We start from the raw sequence: 19,637 nt of genomic DNA, 5'->3' as shown, positions 1-19,637 counted from the left end.
AGAACAATGTTCACATAGAATAATCACTGACAGGGAACGTGAAACCAGTAATAATCTGAAGCTTTCTCTTCTCGTGATCACAATGTTTCAATAATAATATGTGATAAATTCAGAGTACCATACACCTTTCTAGGAATCAGCAAACCCTCCACTATCGATCTAGGAAGCATTGTAAGGTAACCAGTAAATTAAAATGTTATGCATATCCCTCTCCTCTTCGCTGTTGTACTGACAAACCTGAAATAACACCATATGATGCATTCCCAGTCGATCGGGTGTTTACTTCAGTTTACATGATTTGATTTAGCACGCACTGCGCATAATTAGTTCTCATATCAATCAAAGACATAGACATATCCCCTAACAAATCAAGCTAGAGCCTACTATAGCAACACAAAGAACATAGGTGCATATTGTAATGTAGTCAGACTAGTATTATATCATAAGATGACGTCAAAATAAAAATGATATGATATCCCGGGTTCGAGTCGTGGTCTCCTCGCATTGCACAGGCGAGGGTAAGGCTTGCCACTGACACCCTTCCCTAGATCTCGCACAGAGCGCTGCCCTGGATACGCCCATTTGCTAAACTAAATAATACAGAATTAATCACATATCACATATGCGAAAAGAACATATGTGACCTAAAAAGTGGGGTACTTCATTTTAGTTTCCAAGTTTAAGATGAATCATAGTTGGATACCTACATTAATAAATTTGGGTATAACACCTCATATAAGTAATAAATATTGAAGAAAAGTAGTTCATCGTACCTGCCAATGTCTTGAGTAGCATCAGAGAACAATAGAACTACCTCTCAAGGTGCTTCTGCAGAACCTATACAAAATACACAGAAGGTACTCAAATAGATTGAGGCAAATGATCAACATTTATAGAAAGTCAACTACATAAATAAAAATCAATATTATATGATCCAATCTTGACAACATTACAAAATCTCTAAAAAATATATTTTGTAGAATCCAATAAGATCCCAATGCTACGGTCTGATTCTACGACCCAATACAAAAAAGCAGAAGACAATCCTACCTACGATTTCAATCCTAACAACTCTGAATGCAAACCGAACCGCCTGAGACATGTGCTTGAAACAAAGGAAATATATGACTACCCATCAACACTCAACTCGATTCAAGCAACTTTGCAATTACAAGTCACGTTCTTCATATTTGACTTAGCTGACAAACTGTAGAACCAGACACACCCCGCCCCGTATATTAGATTTGATGACAACCTGAAATAAACAGTACATATGGATTGATTGCGCCAAAGCAGAAGCAACAACATACTAGTGCGTAACTAATATCAGATCCAGCAAAATTGGTAGACAGACATCCATATTCCAACAGTCACCACAAATAGGACCCGTTTGGCACCACACAAGTTAGGCATGCCAAACTGAGTACGGCATTTGTTTGGTTTATTGCATACCCCATAGCTTATAGACATTCCACCGAAGTCTTAATGTCTAACTGAACAAACATATTATTCACAAAATGTGCATAAGCAAAGTACTCGAGCTATTACAACCAAGTTATTAGGAAGTATATATGTGTATTAGGAAGCTTGTTCATTCCTTCCATGTACACTGATTGTATTCCTTATATATCAAGCCTGATTGGCTATATAATAGAGGTCACCCCCCCCCCCTCATTAGGGGTGAGGTGTTTTCCCATATCATATCTACATGGTATCAGCTAATTAGATCCTGAGCCTTCTCCTTTCTCCCTGCGCCCTCTTCCCCTGCCTCCCTGCGCCTTCCCCTCCTGGCCTGCTGTGCCATGGCCACCGTCCCCTCTAGATCCGGCGCCCCCACAACCCCTTTTGCTGGCCATGTGCCGCTCTCTGGCCCGCCTCCTGCTACCAATGGTGGCACCTCTGTGCCGCCCACTGCCACTGGCGGTTTCTCTGGTGTTCCTGCTGGCGCCACGCCCGGCAGCGACGGCTTCATCTCCCCTACCGTCCAACCCTATGCCACCGTCAACGTCAAGTCTCATATTCCCGTGATGCTGACGATGAAGTCCACTGCCTACTCTAGATGGGTGTCCTACTTCAAGTCTTTGTGCGGCAAGTTCGGCCTCCGGTCGCACATCGATAGCATGATGGCACCTCGCCCCAGGATCCTGCTTGGGATCAGGCGGACTGCTGCGTTCGCTCCTGGTTCTTCGACTCCGTCGACGACTCCGTCCTCGACCTCGCCATGACCGACGACAACCAGACCGCCCAAGACCTCTGGCTCACCATTGAGGACCTCTTCCACGCCAACAAGCAGTCCTGGGCGATCTTCCTCAGCCATGATTTCCACTCCATGACGCAGGGCGACTCCACCATCGCCGAGTACTGCAGCCGCATGAAGACCCTCACCGACGGCCTTCGCGACGTCGGTCATCCCGTTCAGGACTCGCAGCTTGTCCTGAACCTCCTCCGGGCCTCACCCCCGCTTCACCACCACAGCCGACAACATCGCCAGCTCCACCACCGGCTTCCCGTCCTTCAACCAGGCACGAGACATGCTAGCTCTGAAGGAACTTCGCCTCGCCAACGAGGAGGTCTCCATCTCCACCGCCCTGCTTGCCGGGAACGCTTCGTCCTCCTCCTCCGGCTGTCCAGGCGGGTGTCGCCCACCTGCTGGACCTGTTCAGCCTAGCGGCAGCAATACCAATGGCGGCAGCCGCAGCGATGGCCGCACCGGCGGCGGCGGTGGCAGCAAGAAGCGGTGGCAGCAAAAGAAGGGCGGCGGCTTCCAGGCCCCATCCAGCAACCCTCGCCCACCGGCCCGTGGTTCTGTTTCAGCCCTGGCGCCACCTCTTACAGCGCTCCAGGCTTTCAACAGGCCGGCAGTCAGGGCAGCGGGGGCTGGCGCGCCGGCGCCCCTAGTCTTCTGGGCCAACCCCCGCAGACCCACGCTGCCTACGTCCCCACTCAGACGCCCACCTAGGATCAAGCGGGACTCGTCGCTGCCTTGAACCAGATGGCGCTACAGAATGGTGGCTGGGTCGTTGACTCAGGAGCCTCCGGCCACATGTCGTCTACGAATGGTATTCTTCTTTCCCGCCTACCTCCATCTCACTCCTCCATTACCGTGGGTAATGGACACACCCTTCCAGTCACGTGTCGTGGAAACTCTACCCTCAGCACCCCCACCTCCAATTTTCAGCTTAACAACATCCTTGTCCCTTCACTAATCCATAATCTGATTTCCGTTCGTCAGTTTACTAAGGATAATAACTGCACCATAGAGTTTGACGCTTTTGGTTTCTCTGTCAAGGATTTTCCGACCAGACACGAGATTCTTCGTTGCAATAGCACCGGCGATCTTTACACCATTCCTCCAACCGCCAGCTCTGTAGCACCCCACGTCGGTCTCGCCATCTCCTCTAGTTTGTGGCATCTCCGTCTCGGTCATCCCGGTCCTGCCGCCATCACTACACTTAGACAGAAAGCATCCATTACTTGTAATAAAGACAGTCACACTCTATGTCAATTAGGGAAACATGTGCGGTTACCTTTCTCTAATTCCAGCTCTCGCAGTTCCACTCCTTTTGAGTTAGTCCATTGTGATGTCTGAACTTCTCCGGTACCTAGTATTTCTGGTTATCGCTACTACCTTGTCATTTTGGATGACTTCTCACATTTCTGTTGGACGACACCTCTTGTTCACAAGTCTGAAGTCACCAAGCACATCACAGACTTCTGTGCATATGCCAATACACAGTTCAGTCTTCCCGTTCGCAGCATACAGGCTGACAATAGAACCGAGTTTGTCAGTAAGACTCACATCTTTTTTTACTTCTCGGGGCATTCACCTGCGCCTTTCCTGTCCCTACACTTCTCCTCAGAATGGGAAAGTTGAGCGTGTCCTCCGCACCCTTAACAATGTTACTCGCACCCTACTGATTCATGCCTCCATGGGCGCCCCATACTGGGCAGAGGCACTTGCCACCGCCACCTATCTTCTAAATAGGCGCCCTTGTTCTGCTGTTCAGAATAACATTCCCTACCAACTCCTCTATTCCCAGCCCCCCGAATACTCTCACTTACGTGTATTCAGTTGTCTGTGCTATCCTAATCTCTCAGCCACGGCACGCCACAAGCTTGCTCCTCGATCTGCAACCTGTCTTCCTCGGTTACCCCTCGTTCCACAAAGGGTACCGCTGCCTTGACCTCTCCACCCGTCGAGTCATCATCTCTCGCCATGTTGTCTTTGACGAGTCTATTTTTCCTTTCTCCTCCCACCCTACTCACCCGTCATAGCTCGACTTCCTCTTGTCGAACCTCTCTGCTACTCCTACTCTTGCCTCGGTCGCTCCGTCCTCGGACGTTGCGCAGCCGCGGCCATCACCCGCTGTTTTGCAGGAACTTCCCGACGATGACCCCACAATTCTGGTACATGGCCCAGTCATGTACCGCACTCCATCTACGGGCGGGACGCCGCCCTCTTCCTCAACTGCAGGACCAGCCCGCTTGGACGTTGTCCCTGCCCCTGCAGTTGGGGGTTCCAGCGGCCGCCCGGCGCCTACTAGACCGCTGGTGCCGCCCCTGCCTCGTCATTACACCAGGCGGCCACCGGCGGCTGCGGCATCTGCTCTAGCGCCTCCTGTCATGCCCCTGGCGCCCACACCTCTGCCGCCGCCACCTGCGCCCTCAGTCCTGGCATCGTCCCCGGCGCCCACACCTCTGTCGCCTCCACCTGCGCCCGTGGCACCTCAGGCGCCCGCAGTCCTGGCATCGTCGCCACCTCCTGCTCCTCCACGGCCTGTCACTCGGACTATGACTGGGGCCATTCCACGGGTGTCCTACCAGGGCTTGACAGCTTCGCCATCACCGCCCTCCGCTTTCGGCAAACTACCGCAGTGCTCTAGCTGACACCAACTGGCGTGCTGCAATGGTCGACGAGTTCCAGGCTCTCCTGGAAAACGACACTTGGCGCCTCGTCCCGCGGCCGCCCGGTGCCAATGTCGTGTCGGGCAAGTGGATCTTCCGGCATAAGTTCTATGCTGATGGGTCGCTCGCCCGGCACAAGGCGCGCTGGGTGGTCCGAGGCTTTTCCCAGCGCCACGGCATCGACTACGACGAGACCTTCAGTCCGGTTGTCAAACCAGCGACGATACGGACCGTCCTCAGCATCGCCGCTTCTCGCGCCTGGCCAATCCACCAGCTGGACGTGAAGAACGCATTTCTCCACGGCCATCTCGCTAAGACTGTCTACTGCTAGCAGCCTCCTGGCTTCGTCGACCCCGCCGCTCCAGATCATGTCTGTCTCCTCCAGAAGTCCTTGTATGGACTGAAGCAGGCACCGAGGGCATGGTACCAGCGGTTCGCTTCCTACATTCGACAGCTCGGCTTCGTCGCCTCCGTCTCCGACATGTCCCTCTTTGTCTACAAAGAAGGGCCGAGCATCGCCTATCTGCTGCTATATGTCGATGACATCGTCCTCGACTCTTCTCCAGCACATCATGGGGCGCCTTCACTCCGAGTTCGCCATGACAGATCTTGGAGCCCTGCATCACTTCCTCGGCATCTTAGTGACGCGTTCTTCCTAGGGCCTGTTCCTGTCTCAGCAATAGTATGTCCTGGATCTTGTTCAGCGTGCTGGCATGGCTGAGTGTCACTCTACACCGACTCCCGTTGACACTCATGCCAAGCTCTCAGCACAGGACGGCGCCAGGCTCCAGGACGGCTCTGAGTACCGAAGCCTTGCTGGGGCCCTTCAGTACCTCACCCTGACCAGAGCAGATTTGGCATATGCGGTTCAGCAGGTGTGCCTCTTCATGCATGATCTGCGAGAACCCCATATGGCCCTAATCAAGTGCATCATGCGCTATGTGAAGGGCACACTCTCCTCCGGACTTCACATCGGCACCAACTATGTTCAGTCTCTGACTGCCTACTCTGACGCCGACTGGGCTGGCTACCTAGACTCTTGACACTCCACCTCCGGCTTCTGCGTCTACCTCGGCGACAATCTAGTGTCTTGGCCCTCCAAGCGCCAGACCACGGTGTCTCGATCCAGTGCTGAGGCGGAGTATCATGCTGTGGCTCATGCTGTGGCCGAATGTTGCTGGCTGCGCCAACTTCTCCAGGAGCTTCATGTCCCGCTTGCTTCGGCCGCTGTTGTCTACTGTGATAATGCGAGTGCAGTATACATGACAGTCAATCCGGTGCATCATCGGCGCACGAAGCATATCGAGATTGGCATCCACTTCGTCCGTGAGAAGGCGGCCTTGGGTGAGGTCCGGGTCCTCCATGTGCCGTCCTCTCACCAGTTCGCGGACATCATGACGAAGGGCCTTCCAACTCCACTATTCACTGAGTTTCGATCCAGTCTTTGCGTCCGTGATCCTCCCGCTACGACTGCGGGCGGGTATTAAGAAGTATATATGTGTATTAGGAAGTTTGTTCATTCCTTCCATGTACACTGATTGTATTCCTTATATATCAAGCCTGATTGGCTATATAATAAAGGTCACCCTCCCTCATTAGGGGTGAGGTGTTTTCCCATATCATTTCTACACAAGTGAAATCATTTGAGAGGATACAAACAAATGAAATCATTAGAATGAAATCATTAGTCCCTTGACCAGTGCCTTGTCAACAATACTTACAACAAACCGGATACAGCTGGAACAACTAGATCAGTTATTCTGAATTTCTAAACTCACTCCGTGTCAAGGTGATGGTCTATGATTTCAGATACAGTTTCTAAGAACATGTTTTCACTGGACCCTGGAAGAACAGCATCCTCTGCTTCATGAATGATGTCCTCAATCTCAGAGGCCCTATTCACAGTTTCCCTGCATAGTATGCGCCCTATGTCATGTGGTGTGAGGCCACGAGCTGCACCTTTCTTCAAAAGCACTGTGCTGATGCGCAGGACACGAGCACATCGTGGAGGCAGCTCCCACCCATGGAACTTGAGAAGCTTGATGTCTTCTTCAGCATCAAGTGATTTGATGTATTCAATAGTTTCATCATTAAATGGCTCACAGGCTTGGGGCCAGTAGAGCCACTCAAATGTACAATCTTCAAACTGCATAGCATACGGCAACATAAGTTTCTAATCAGCCATATGAAATAAATATGGTGCAAACAGATGAACCAAATACATAATGTAACAGAGAAATAATCACCTTCTCTGGCAAGCAGTAACCATGATCAATTGGAATCAGCTTGTAGCTGCCACCTTCTCCCTCCTTGCACACTAGAATATTCCCAGCATGACGATCAGCATTAGCTAACCTAATATCTAGTACTGCTATTTTGTGAACCTCCTTGACAGGAAAAGGTCGAGGACCCATATCTTCAGTGCTTCCATTGTTCTCCATGAACATCTGCAGTGAACCAATCTTGAAGCTCTTCCCCCTATGTAAGGTTCGGACCAATGTGGTGGGAGGCACACCAGAAAACCCTACACTGTGACCAGATTTACTATCACTAAATGGATGGTCAAGAATATAAGCTGCAACCTCCCTGAATGCACCTTCCCCTACAATTGTTCCCCTCTTCATTCCCTCGCCATCTGTGGACAAAGGAAGCCCCCTTGGGTTGTTTTTGGCCATGGGTTCCTCGTCAATAGGCTTAAACACAGCAACATTCTTCTGACCTGCTGCATCTCGCATGAAATAAACACCTCCTGAACCTTCAGCTGACATCACAGGCAGGTGCCCTTTCTCCAGTCCAGCTATGGTTGAATTTATCATCTCCATCACTTCAGGTGGCAGCTTTGCTTTTCGGTTAACTATTGGTTCAACAGGAGCAGGCCTAACCCCAACTGATTTTGCGGAGTTCATTGCACGAGCTTCATTTTGCAGGTTGCCTTTCTCCTGTGGATTGACAACTGTAACCAAAGTATCTGTCAACTTGTTGTGTCCATACCTTTGCTGGTTTGCGGCTGAACAAATGAATCACAGCATCATCCCTCTTGCTAATATCAGCTACAAGCTGGTGGTCCTCAAGCTCCTCACCATCATATTCAAGTTTGTGATCCTCAAGATTACCAATATCCTCATCACCCTCTGCTGCAAGCTTGTTCTTGAGAAACTTAACATTGCGGCTCTGGTCCACCTGAAACTGAAACTTCTTTCCAGTGGCAGTCTCAATGTTGATCACACGGAGATCAGACAGCCGAATAACAAGGTGCAGAACATTTCCCTCGGCCAGACCATAATCCTTGACTGGGCAGTTGTTTCTTGCCAGCTCATGCCCATCCAGCACAAGCCGCTGCTTCGTCACCACAAAGCCCTTGAACCGCTGGATGCGCAGCTTGACCGAGGCAATGGACTCGGATCCCAGCACGCTCATGGGCATGGGTGGCATACCAGGCACAGCAAGGAAAATAAGAATGGAATCCTGCAGCTGTGACCCAGACGAGCAGTGTGGCGACCGGCTGCCATTGAAGCAGATGGGCAGGAAGGCAGGGTCTTCTGGGATCGGCCCCAAGACGATCACACCTGCTGACGACATATTCACAGTGTGGCTACTAAGGAGACCGGAGCTTCCTCAACAGCTGCTACCACTAATATTTACACTAAATCTACAAAGTGAGATTCCTGAGACTACAAGGCGGGCGCCATGGAGGCGGAAATCCAAGGGCTCCTTCCTTCCCGATCCAGGACGGAGGAAACCCTCAGAGAGAGCCGCACAGAACAGCAACCGAGATTACAATCCCATCTTGTGTTCAAATAAAATCAAATCTGCACAAAAATTGCAGAGCTTTCAGTTAACTTGATACAAAACAAAACAGATGATAGGTGACACGGATGAGAAGGTGCGTACCAGGATTGATGGGGTTGGGGGGGAAGTGGCGCAGAACCGTCACTTCGCCCTGCTGATTGTCGAATCCCCAATCGCGTAACGGATGCTGCAACGGCCTGATCATTTGGAGCGATGAGTCAGGAATTCACTCAAATCCCCAGTAAATCGTAACCAAAAGTCAGTGAAATTGCTCACCAACAGGCAACAAAGCCGCAACCCTTGCCCCCTTTTCCCCGATTGGGGGGAGCACACCAAAGGGCCGGTTCCGTCAAACCCTCAGCCCGGATGGGGCTGCAGCCCCACGGATTCCTGCCCTCCCAGCCCAAACCTGCAGCATCACATCTCAGATCAGATTACCCCGATCGATTCAAACCCCAAACCCCGAAGCAAAACTAAATTCAACAGAAGTTACAGCGAAAATCGACGGACTCGTGCGCTCACGGGAGCGGAGGAAGAGATGCAACTCACCACGCCCGAATTAGAGAAATGATATGTAGGCTTCCCAGCTCCAAAGTCCCCAACGTCCCCTTCCTTCTTGCTCGCGGTTCACGCAGGGAAGAGAGAACAAGAGAGAAAGTTATGGTTGGTTTGCAGTGCACAGCAAGGAAGAAGAGAGAGAAATGGGAGGCAGGAGGAGAGAGAAAGGAAAAAGATGCGGGGGGGCTGCTGATATTTATTCCTGGGCTGCGCCGCCACTTGACGGACGGCCGTGACGGTGACGTGCCGGGCGCGTCGTAGCTTCGCGGAAAGAAGGGTAGGGGAGTTTCCTACCTACGTGACGTTTTTGCCCCTGGGTGTGACACAGAGGGCTCGGGTTCAAAGCAATCTCGCGCTGTCAAGATTATGGGCTAAGCTGGACTAGAATTAGGTGTTTCGTTTCTCCTCCTAAACTTTAATCGTTGTTCTATTGAATATTGAATACATGTATGAAGTATTAAATATAGACTAATTACGAAACTAATTACATAGCTTGCGACTAATTTGCGAGATGAATCTTTTAAGCCTAATTAGTCCATGATTCGACAACGTAGTGCTACAGTAAATATGTGCTAGTGACGGATTAATTAGGCTTAATAAATTCGTCTCATGGAGTACTAACGGATTCTGTAATTTATCTTTTTATCAGTATCAAACACCTCATGCAACACCCTCACATGATACCTTCTAAATTTTAGTCACCGGATCCAAACACTACCTTAGAATTGAATGTGGGCCACCTGCGGTAAAGTATTAGAATTGACTAGATCAATTTGGAGAGGTTCTACTAGCTTCCCTCACGTTTATACACGAGCGTCTTGCTTTTTGTTAGAGCATCTCTAAGACTATTCCAAAAGTCATTTTTAATCTTAGTTATTTTTTGCAAGATTGAAAAAAAAAACTATTTTCAATAACTCCTTATCATAACCCTTAACCTTTTCGCACTTGGAGAAATCGATCGAGACACGCGGAAGTATAATGTGTGGGAGCGACTTGGATCGAGGGCAACTTCTACCAATGTTTATTCCTTCTCGACCAAGAAAGAAGCCGCCACCCTCATCTATTGTCGCCAAGCCCTATCTTCTTCCTAGCATCCCCTAGCTAAAGTGTGGAGGCCTCTGGCCGCCCCAACCACCGCCTAGTGGGTTATGTCGTCGCTGTTGGCCTGGCGAGGCCCTACCTGGCTATGGCTAGCTATGGGCAGTTGGGGGGCTATGGCCGACTAGGAGGCTGTAGGGGTAGAGTGTCCCGCGATCTGGAGATAGATGAAGAAAAAGACGTAGAGAAGAATAAAGCGAAAGGATAGGGTTCTCGATGTAAACATACAAGAGAGAAAAAAGTATAAAAATAGTTAGGGATGGTTTAGAAATTGTCAGGGGTTCCTAATGCAAAACTACCTTCTAGCTTAGTGAGATATTCAAAAATGGTTGGAGGAAGCCAACAAATATACTCCCTACTTTTTCAGCGACTTGGAAGACTCATTGATTTAGCAATTCTTTTTTTGAATTATTGGAGGTGCTCTGCCTCCCATGATTTTCTAGAAAACCTTTTGATATTTAAGGGCCCTCAATTCTAAATTATAAGATATTTTGGTTTTTCTAGATACATTGCATTTGATATGTATCTAGACATATTGTATATCTAAGTGTATAGCAAAATCAATGTATCTAGAAAAGTCAAAACGTCTTGTAACTTAGATGGAGTAGGTATGAGCAAAGTAGAGGTCAAATACTTGTACGGTTCCTATGAAAATTGTTTCAGCAAATTTATGCAATTGAAACGGCTTCTAAGTTCTATGACTACAACTTTATTCGTTAGGTCAATAGGTACAAGTAGATTGGACGAAGGTTAGTATAAAAATAAAAATATATGTACTGAAATACAAAATACAGGAATAGTCTCAATACCAAAATACTTGATATTTTGACAAATTAGTAGTGAAGGTAATTTCACCCCTATTAAATTGACTTGGTTTCATTTGCCATGCGGAAGAGAGAACGTTTAATGTGGCGAGGCCCCCTGACTCTCTAAGTACACCACATTGACATGTTTTGTGAGACAAATCTGAATCCTAAGATGTCAATCTTTTTTGAAACGGGTAGTACTTTTCTAAGACTAGAGGGAGAGGACAGGGATTGTGTTCAATAGGCAAAAGGAAATAATGAAATACTTCAAATAAGGAAAAAAGGAAGTTTATAAGAATGAAGGTTGTAACCGATATAAATGAAAAATCTTATTTATTAAGTTTCTATCACGACTAAATTATTGGCATTTTCACTTATCAAGTGTGAGATGGGAAATGCTTCATGTACAATCATTTGCGTACCACCCAAGTTAGGGCTGGACACTTTTGAACCACGTACTAAAAACCAAGCCAAAATGTAAGTTTTCGATTTCATCACCTGTTTTAACGTTTGAGAACTTCAGCTTTGGTTTCATACCCTAGCTGAACCGAGGAGCTAAAGAAATCGATCCTATGGCCTACCACCAAGCACCGAGCACACTATCTGCACCAGCAGCCCAATATTTAGTTCTCTTGTCTTCTCCGTGCTGCCTTCGCCATGTTTTGTGGAATCGAAAACCTAAAACAACCAAATCGAGACTGAACTCTTCTATTTTTAATTCTAGAAGTAACCGATCAGCTGTAATACCCCTGGTGTTACGAGCTCGTTTAGCACCACGATTTAGGCCTAAGTGGAATTTTCAAAATGAGTTTCTCAGATTTTTTATTTAAAACGTATTTGACGTGACGAGTGAATCCTATGCCACTTAATTTTGTGGACTCAAATAAACGGCCAAGTTAAAATACTCAGTGCGTAAAGATATTTAGCAATGTCGAACGCCGATGCTATTGAGCATGAAAAGCAACGTTTATAAATAAAATAAAATTTATTAATAAATAGAACGATATACAAATATATAGCTTTTGAATCAAATTTAAATTCGAGCTTTGTTGAAATTTTTCTGTGCCTAGACGTTGCAAATTATCTAAATTAGCAAACCGTTATATATATATATATATATATATATATATATATATATATATATATATATATATATATATATATATACACGTTACGACGATAACTCTAAAACAAAGAATTAGAAGAAAGGGCAAACGTACTCAGCGATACTAGTAGCGATTGACTGTACTAGTTGACCAACTGCTTCTCGCTCTTTCTTTTCTATGCTCTCTGCCTTGCTTTCCGTCGCATCATTCCAGAGCAAACAAGTATCAGCAGCCCTTACCCGCCAATAGTACCCGCACAGGACACAAGTGCACTCAGCAAGCAAGCAAGTGCATGCACACATGCAACCACGCCATGCTGCCTTGCCGACCCTGCACCTGTCTCGTCATTTTTTCCCTCGCGCGCTTTGTTTTCTACTGCCTCAGCTTGTCTGTCTGTCCTCTGTGCTGCGCCTGCCTGTGCACTCTCTCTTCTCTCTCTGTCCTTTCGCTGCACTGCACAAGGACGCCGCGACAGTCCACGCCTGCTGTAACACCTCTGGTGTTTTAAACCCTAAAAGATGCCATGTCATCATATGCATTGCACATCATTTTGAGTTAGTGAAAACTTTGATATGCATTCACTAAAACAAGCTTATTTTATGATTATATGTGTTGACTTGTATGGATGAATCAAGTTCAAAACTTTAGCATTGAATTGGAATTTCCGAAAACCCTAATTTTCAACATTTAATATTACCCTAGAAAACCTAATTCAAAATCTAAGCACATTTTTGGGTTGAGCCTAAAAGGAAAAGTGTAGAGCTTGTCAATGTGTACAAAGTTGGTTTTTAGAGTTTTCAAAGTTGTTATGTAAAATTTGGAGTAATTTGAAAGGGGATAAATTCTTAAAGTGTCCCCTTTTAATTTCAAACTTGCATTTTTAAATCTAGACAGAATTTGGGTATGGTTATTAAAGCAAAGTTGTAGAACTTTGAATTTGGAACAACTTTTATTTTTGAAGATTTTTGAGTTACCATACAAATTTGGGAGTAATTTGGGAATTAAAGCGAGTGGCAATTCGGTAATTAGTTGGAACAGTGGAAGCAGGCAGACTCTCGCCGCCGGCCATGCTTCCACCGGCTTCTACTCACGCCCACAAGTGCCACCTCCGGCTTTGACGTGTCCGCGCTGCCATTGCGTGTCAAGCGCACCGTTCACCGCCGCTCTTCGCCCAACGGTTAAGTCTGGAACGTCGTCGTCGTTCTTTCCTCCTTTCTCTGTTTTTTCTGACGTCGCCGCTCAGCTCCATCGAGCTCGTGCCGTCGCCGTAGCGTCCACCCAGTCACAGCAAAGCCAGTCACAGCTCCGCCTACTCCTTGCGAACCCAGCTGATCGATTCTTGGCGCCTGAATTCACCGAGTAACGCTGCACGCCGTCATTCTTCCTCGCAGCTGACAGCATCACCACCGAACTCACGTCACCGTGGCCAGCACTCTACGCCGCCAGAACATCACCGTCGACGACAGCCTGCTCCGTCGTGACTGCCTCGATCGTCGACCAGCCTTTCTGTTGCTCCTCCGGTTCAGCCGTCAGCTCGAGCGTGTTTGGGGTGAGCCACTAAGTCTTTCCACGCCTTTTGTTTAACCGCTACCGGCCTCTATTCGCCAGCGTAACGCAGCCACGCCGTCGTGGCCACCATGGTCGGCGTCGAGCTCGAGTTGTGCAGCGATTGGTGCAATTAGTGCCACCGATAGGTGCGCCTTGTCGTAGGGATCACGATGGTGCCTTGGCCGTCGCCGGAGACCTCGCCGTCGGCGAGAAATCGTCGGTCAGCGAGCTTCGCCACCGTGGTCAGCGCGGGGCACTATGCTGACGAGTGGGGCCCCACTGTCAGTGACGGTTTGAATTAGAAATGGAAATTTTTCTTTTTCAGAAAATAATGAATAGTGTAAGCTTTTGTTTATTTTGTGTAGAATTAAATAGAGCTCCAAAAATTATGAAAATTTTTGTGTGACCTCTCTGAGATGTAAACTATTTAGGAAAAATATTAAATATTATTTTTTAGTACATTTTGAATGTGATAAAAATTGCTCAAATTAATTAATAAATGGGTTTCCATGATTTTTCTAGGCTTAAATAATTATCCAAAAATTATAAAAATTGTTTTGCCACTTAGTTATCATGTGATGAGTCTTCACAAAAATTTTGAGCTCATTTGGAGAAAGTTGATTTATTTCATAATTATTAATTAGTTATTAATTAATAAAAAACAAATAGTAAACCCTAATGACTTAGGTTTTGTTTGAATTTAGGATTGAGTGATGACCTTGCGTCATTAGCATATAATGACCCTTGGCAATTAAAATAAGTGTTTGAGTTTATGAAAAGGTTTATTCAGTTGTTGGTTTGCAACTGTACCACAAAGGAAAGTTGTATTCCAGTTACTAGCTTTTGCATCCATCGTCAAGCATCATGTTTTATATCGCGCATCATATTAAACATGACATTGTTACTACGTGTAGTGAACGAAAGTGAGAACGTGGTAGTCAACCAAGTTGTCGAGGAAGTTAATCCACCTGTTAAGGTCGGGTTTGATATCTGTGGAACATCTCCAGGACCGGACTTTTTCGACAATCAAGGTAAGCCCCGGATGCATTTAAACCTACCTTGTGTTTTACAAATTTATATCGCTTTTATTTTTCAATACTGCATTAAGTGATTAGGAGTTGAGTGGAAACCTAATTGGTGCATTACCAACCTTGTTTTTCCATATCAACCTTGTTACCCGTTTTAATCTGAGAATGCTTAGCCATGCTTAGAACGATAAAAGTCGGGTGATTACCGGTCACCTGCGAGATATAAATGGTTTCTTGGATACGACTGGTTATTTATGTTATCATGAGATATGAGCATGTGGAGTAATAGATCTAGACTGGGCGGACTCGGTGTATAAGAGCCACAAGACATGGAGGTCTTATGAGCGGGTTCTTTCCGCCTGTGTCGATTAAGAACCATCCGTTGTTGAATTGCATGAGGTGAGACTTTATAGTACTAGCCACATACTCCGATAAGCCTTAACTCGGCTATTCTATTACGAGAATGGCTACTCACGCACTAGGAGTGGAGAGATGACGAGAGTAGCGTGTACCTACGTGGCAATGGACTGGATAGGTGGAGTACTGTATTCTTGGGTGGCGCAGACCCGTTCTTGTTTTAGAGGATCTGAGGGTGGGTTGGTATATGTAGGTCAGGGACCTGCATATGTCGTGTGGTTGGGAATCCCTAGCTGGGTTTTAATCGGTTTGAATCGTCGTTGCTCCTCGGTTATGGAGACTCAACTCACTGTTCATCATCATAGTTAATAAATGAAACTTGAGGAAGTTTTGAGAAGGGGTTTGATATGAAGGTCATGATCTCAATACGGATCATGGCAGGTTCATATATGATCTTGATAAGGGTTATATGTTAAAAGAAAGAATCTTTTAAAGAGCTTTTACGCAAAAGAACCTTGTTAATTGCCAAAGCCTTACCTTGAATCCCTGAGCCTGCATTCCTGAGTCTTATCAGTTTTTACTTCGGTTAAGCCTTATTGAGTACTTTTGTACTCAGGGTTCGTTAACCCTTGTTGCAGGTGAGCCCCATGAGCAGGTCTGCTTTGGACCGTGCTGCATGACGGTTGTTCATATTGATGATGACAAGTAAATGTGTGGTCCTTGGGCATGACACTTTCTTTGTGTGTTATGTTTATGTTACTAATGCCACTCCACTACTATGGTTTGTAATAATAATCGTACTTAGTTTATAAGGTTTGAAATAACTATTTTGTAAACTAAGTTATTATAAGACTTCTGCTATTTTACTCTGATGTATATTAATGAATAAACTATTGTAATACTGCAATGACTCTGTAATGGGATCCTGCTCGGAAATCGTGGATGATTCGAGGTTCTTCGAGGACACCCGACAGTCTTCTTAAGTTACCGGGAACATATGCATAGTCATCAGAGGTCATTGGACAGTGACAGGTGCATGTGGGCTCTATAATTTAGGAGGTTCTGCCACACCTCGTGCGCCTGTCTACTGCCCTCGTGCGCCTTAAGCCAAGGACCGAGCTACTCTGTCTCCCTCGCCTTTCCTCTGCTTGTCCTTGCTCTACTGTTCTCTCTACCAGACAAGCTGGCTGGTCACCTCCAAGCTGCTGCTGCCCTCTACCCCTACTTTTTGAGGAAGCCAAGCCGTTGCTCGCCAAGCTCAACCGCAACGCTGGACCATGGTAGCCATGGCTGCGCCACCTCCGTTGGTCTTTTCTCCTCCGCACAATGCTGCTCCACGGCACCTGCGCGTGTCTCCACCTCGCTCCCCGCGCTGCCTTCCCGTCCGCGCTGGGAACCGCCGTGGTAGCGCTGCGTCGCTTTGGCCTGCCTCCTGCGCCCCATCCTCGCCGATGCTGGCCATCCCAGCGGCGCCCCTCCTTCTTCCTTCCCCATGAGTGAGCTCCTGGCCCACGCTGGTCCACTGCCCCGCACCAAGCGTCTGGGCCACGCGCAGCTTCGCCTCGCCCACTCTCTCTCGGCTCCGCTGTGGCACGCCACTATCAGCACCGCTTCCCCCGGACCCGCACCGCTCCATGTCCGTCGCGAGCCCCACCACCGCTGTCGTCCTTCCCTATGCGCGCTGGCGTACAGCTACCGGGCGCACTCATGCTGGGCTGCCGTCCGCAGCAACGCGGCACGCGGGCGCGTCGATGTCGCCGTGTAGGGCTTCACGCGCGATGTTGCTCCCTGTTGCCCCCACGGTCCCGCGCTGTTGCTGTAATCGCCCCCGGGTGTGCCGTGTCCGCCCACGCTAGCCACCGCTCCCCGCAGCGGCACCATCGCCGCTGCCACCAGCCGTCGGCCATCACGCCCGTCGCTGTGTGCTGCCGCACCTCTACGGGCCACGACAGGGATTGCTTGGGCCACTTCGTGCGTGTCTAGGTCCACCGCTGTCCCGCGGCCGGTCCTCCGCCACTACCGTGCCACCCTTCATGCCAAACCGCCGCCGGCCGGTGGTTCCTCTACGGTGCTCTATTTTTGTGGAAGAAGAGAAGGTGAGAAGGGTAAGAATCTAAGCCAAAACTTTGTATAGGGTCCTCGGTACAAAATACGTGACTCGAAGGAATAGTGCTTGTGGATCTGGGAGCGAATAGAGAAAAGCGTGGGGTTCTTTCTGCAAAATGTGCATCGCGCGTGGGCTGTTTGCTGCCCTGGCTGGGCCACTCGCGCCGTCCCCGCGTTGGGCCATTGGCCTGCCGCCTAGGCCACCATTTGTGTTAGTCACTGGGCTGGCTGGTGCTGCCCCGCCTAGGCCGCCATTGCGCTGGTTGCTGGGTCGGCTGGTGCTGCATCGCGCTGGGCCAGCCTTGGGCCGCCATGGCTTGGGTTTCGCATTGGGCTAGCCGGCCTTGTCCGGCTGGGCCTAATGCGGCCGTGATGCATTTTTTCTGCTAGTTTTATTATTTACTTAGCATGGCTGAAGTTTGTAAATCCATAATAAATCAAATAAAAATAAAAAAATGGTGAAACCAATTTTGTTAGTCTCCTAAAATCATGAACTACCTGTTAGTATATTTTGTTCACATAGTTTGATAATATTCTTGGAAGCTATATAATTAAATTGAGATACTTAATATTGTAAAAATATAAATTTGTAGGAATTTATATGGTAAATTGGTAATAGTGTTGGATCTAAAATTTTGACAGTAGGTTCCTAGCAATATTAGGTACTCACTGTAATTTTTGTAGCTCAATAATAATTAGTTTACTAGGTATGCTCTATTTCGAATAATGATTAAATCGATAGAATGAAATAAAGAAACAACTTGGTCTTATATAACTAAAATATTTGTTGGGAAATATGCCTTATTCGATAACACGAATATGTAGCCTAAGTACGGTCGTCGTCAGAACTAGCTCGTTAACTCGAGAGGCGTAAATCATATTTTATGAGTCACGATTATAGTCGATTAATTACGTCTTTACATTACATCGCATTGCATATCATATAAGTACGATGATGGACCAACAGATCAATTGGAGGATGATTGGGAATCCAAAGATGGTGTAACGGTATTCTCTCCAGGAGATGATGCAATGAGCTTTCTATTCAGTTGATGGTGGATGATCTGAAGATGCAGATGCTAACTTTTTAATATATATTTTACCTAGGCAAGCAACGGTGCATAACCTCTACTTTTCTGTTGTTTAAATTATATTTGTGCATTAAGTTTTAAGGAGTTGAATGAAACCCACTTGCATATATATATATATATATATATATATATATATATATATATATCTTTATCCTATGAGTCTTACTAGTATGACATGATCGTGTAGATTGTTATGCTATAGGACTCCGGTAGAAGTCGAGTGATTGTCTGTCACTCGCGAGAGATAGGAAATATATTACGGAATTATTGTCACTTAGAAAAATATAAATGGTGGAAAGGAAAATAGTGACCGGGCAGGGATATGGTTTGGGTATTGGTGGGTGTAAGAGGTTGTGTCGCCGTGGACGCGGGGCATAGCTTAGTTACACTGCTTTCCATGTTTGTGTCGGTTAAGGACCGGTCGTTGCATAAGACTCTAGGCAAGTCACAGACTTATTATCCTGAGCACATATTTGTGTATGGGCGCTTGGAAGACTTGTTGCTCTCTTGTCATGGGTTTCGGCTCTTTCTAGACCGACTGTCAGGGTTTCTTTTTGGTGGAGGAGGTCTTTGCACCACACTGAGTTCGGGACTCAAGGACGGGGGCTTGGAGTCCTAGCTTGGATGAGGACTTAGGACCCTAGGATAGGAGGGTGATGGGTTGGTCCTGCTTGTGCCCAGGGTACAAGCGGGGCGTGTGTTTTTGGGGTACCCAGCTAGGGGCATTAATTCACGAATCGCCAGGTGTCGGGTTCATAAACCCAGGGTCCCTCGGGGACCGGCTTCCACACCAGGGCTCAGCCTAGGAAAACGGCCTTCCTTTCTTCTAGACCGGCCTAAAAGTCTAAAACCAACAGACCGGAGCACTCGCTTCAGGCCCAGGCCGCCTTTGGCTCATCTCTCCGACCGGAGCACTAGCTCAGGCTCAGGCCAGCTCCGAACGGCCTCTCCGACCGGAGCACTAGCGTCAGGCCCCAGCTGCCTCCACACGACCTCCACTCGGAAAGCCTGACCCGAGGACCGCCTCCAACTCTGACCCCGTGTCTCAGATCGGGATTCATAGAAAAACACCGCCATCACTATTCTCCGACTGGCGCGCCAGAACCGACTGGGGACCATCTGACCGGGGACGCCCGCTCGGAAAGAACTAGAAGGCGTGTAGAGAAAGGCAAGGCATGGCTCACAAGTCAACACCACTATACCAGGGACCATACCCTGCACGAAGCAGTGCTCTGCAGCCACCCT

The 19,637-nt window shown here is 47.7% G+C and overlaps 1 pseudogene; it reads right to left on the bottom strand.

The window, feature by feature from the left end:
- Window positions 1–6,474: 6,474 nt before the first annotated feature.
- LOC136525183 (phosphatidylinositol 4-kinase gamma 4-like) lies at window positions 6,475–9,425 on the bottom strand (annotated as a pseudogene).
- Window positions 9,426–19,637: the final 10,212 nt, after the last annotated feature.

Source organism: Miscanthus floridulus, chromosome 19 (assembly GCF_019320115.1).
Source record: "Miscanthus floridulus cultivar M001 chromosome 19, ASM1932011v1, whole genome shotgun sequence".
NCBI lineage: Eukaryota > Viridiplantae > Streptophyta > Magnoliopsida > Poales > Poaceae > Miscanthus > Miscanthus floridulus.
The sequence above is the reverse complement of the archived record's forward strand: the minus strand, read 5'-3'. Positions and strand labels throughout refer to the sequence as shown.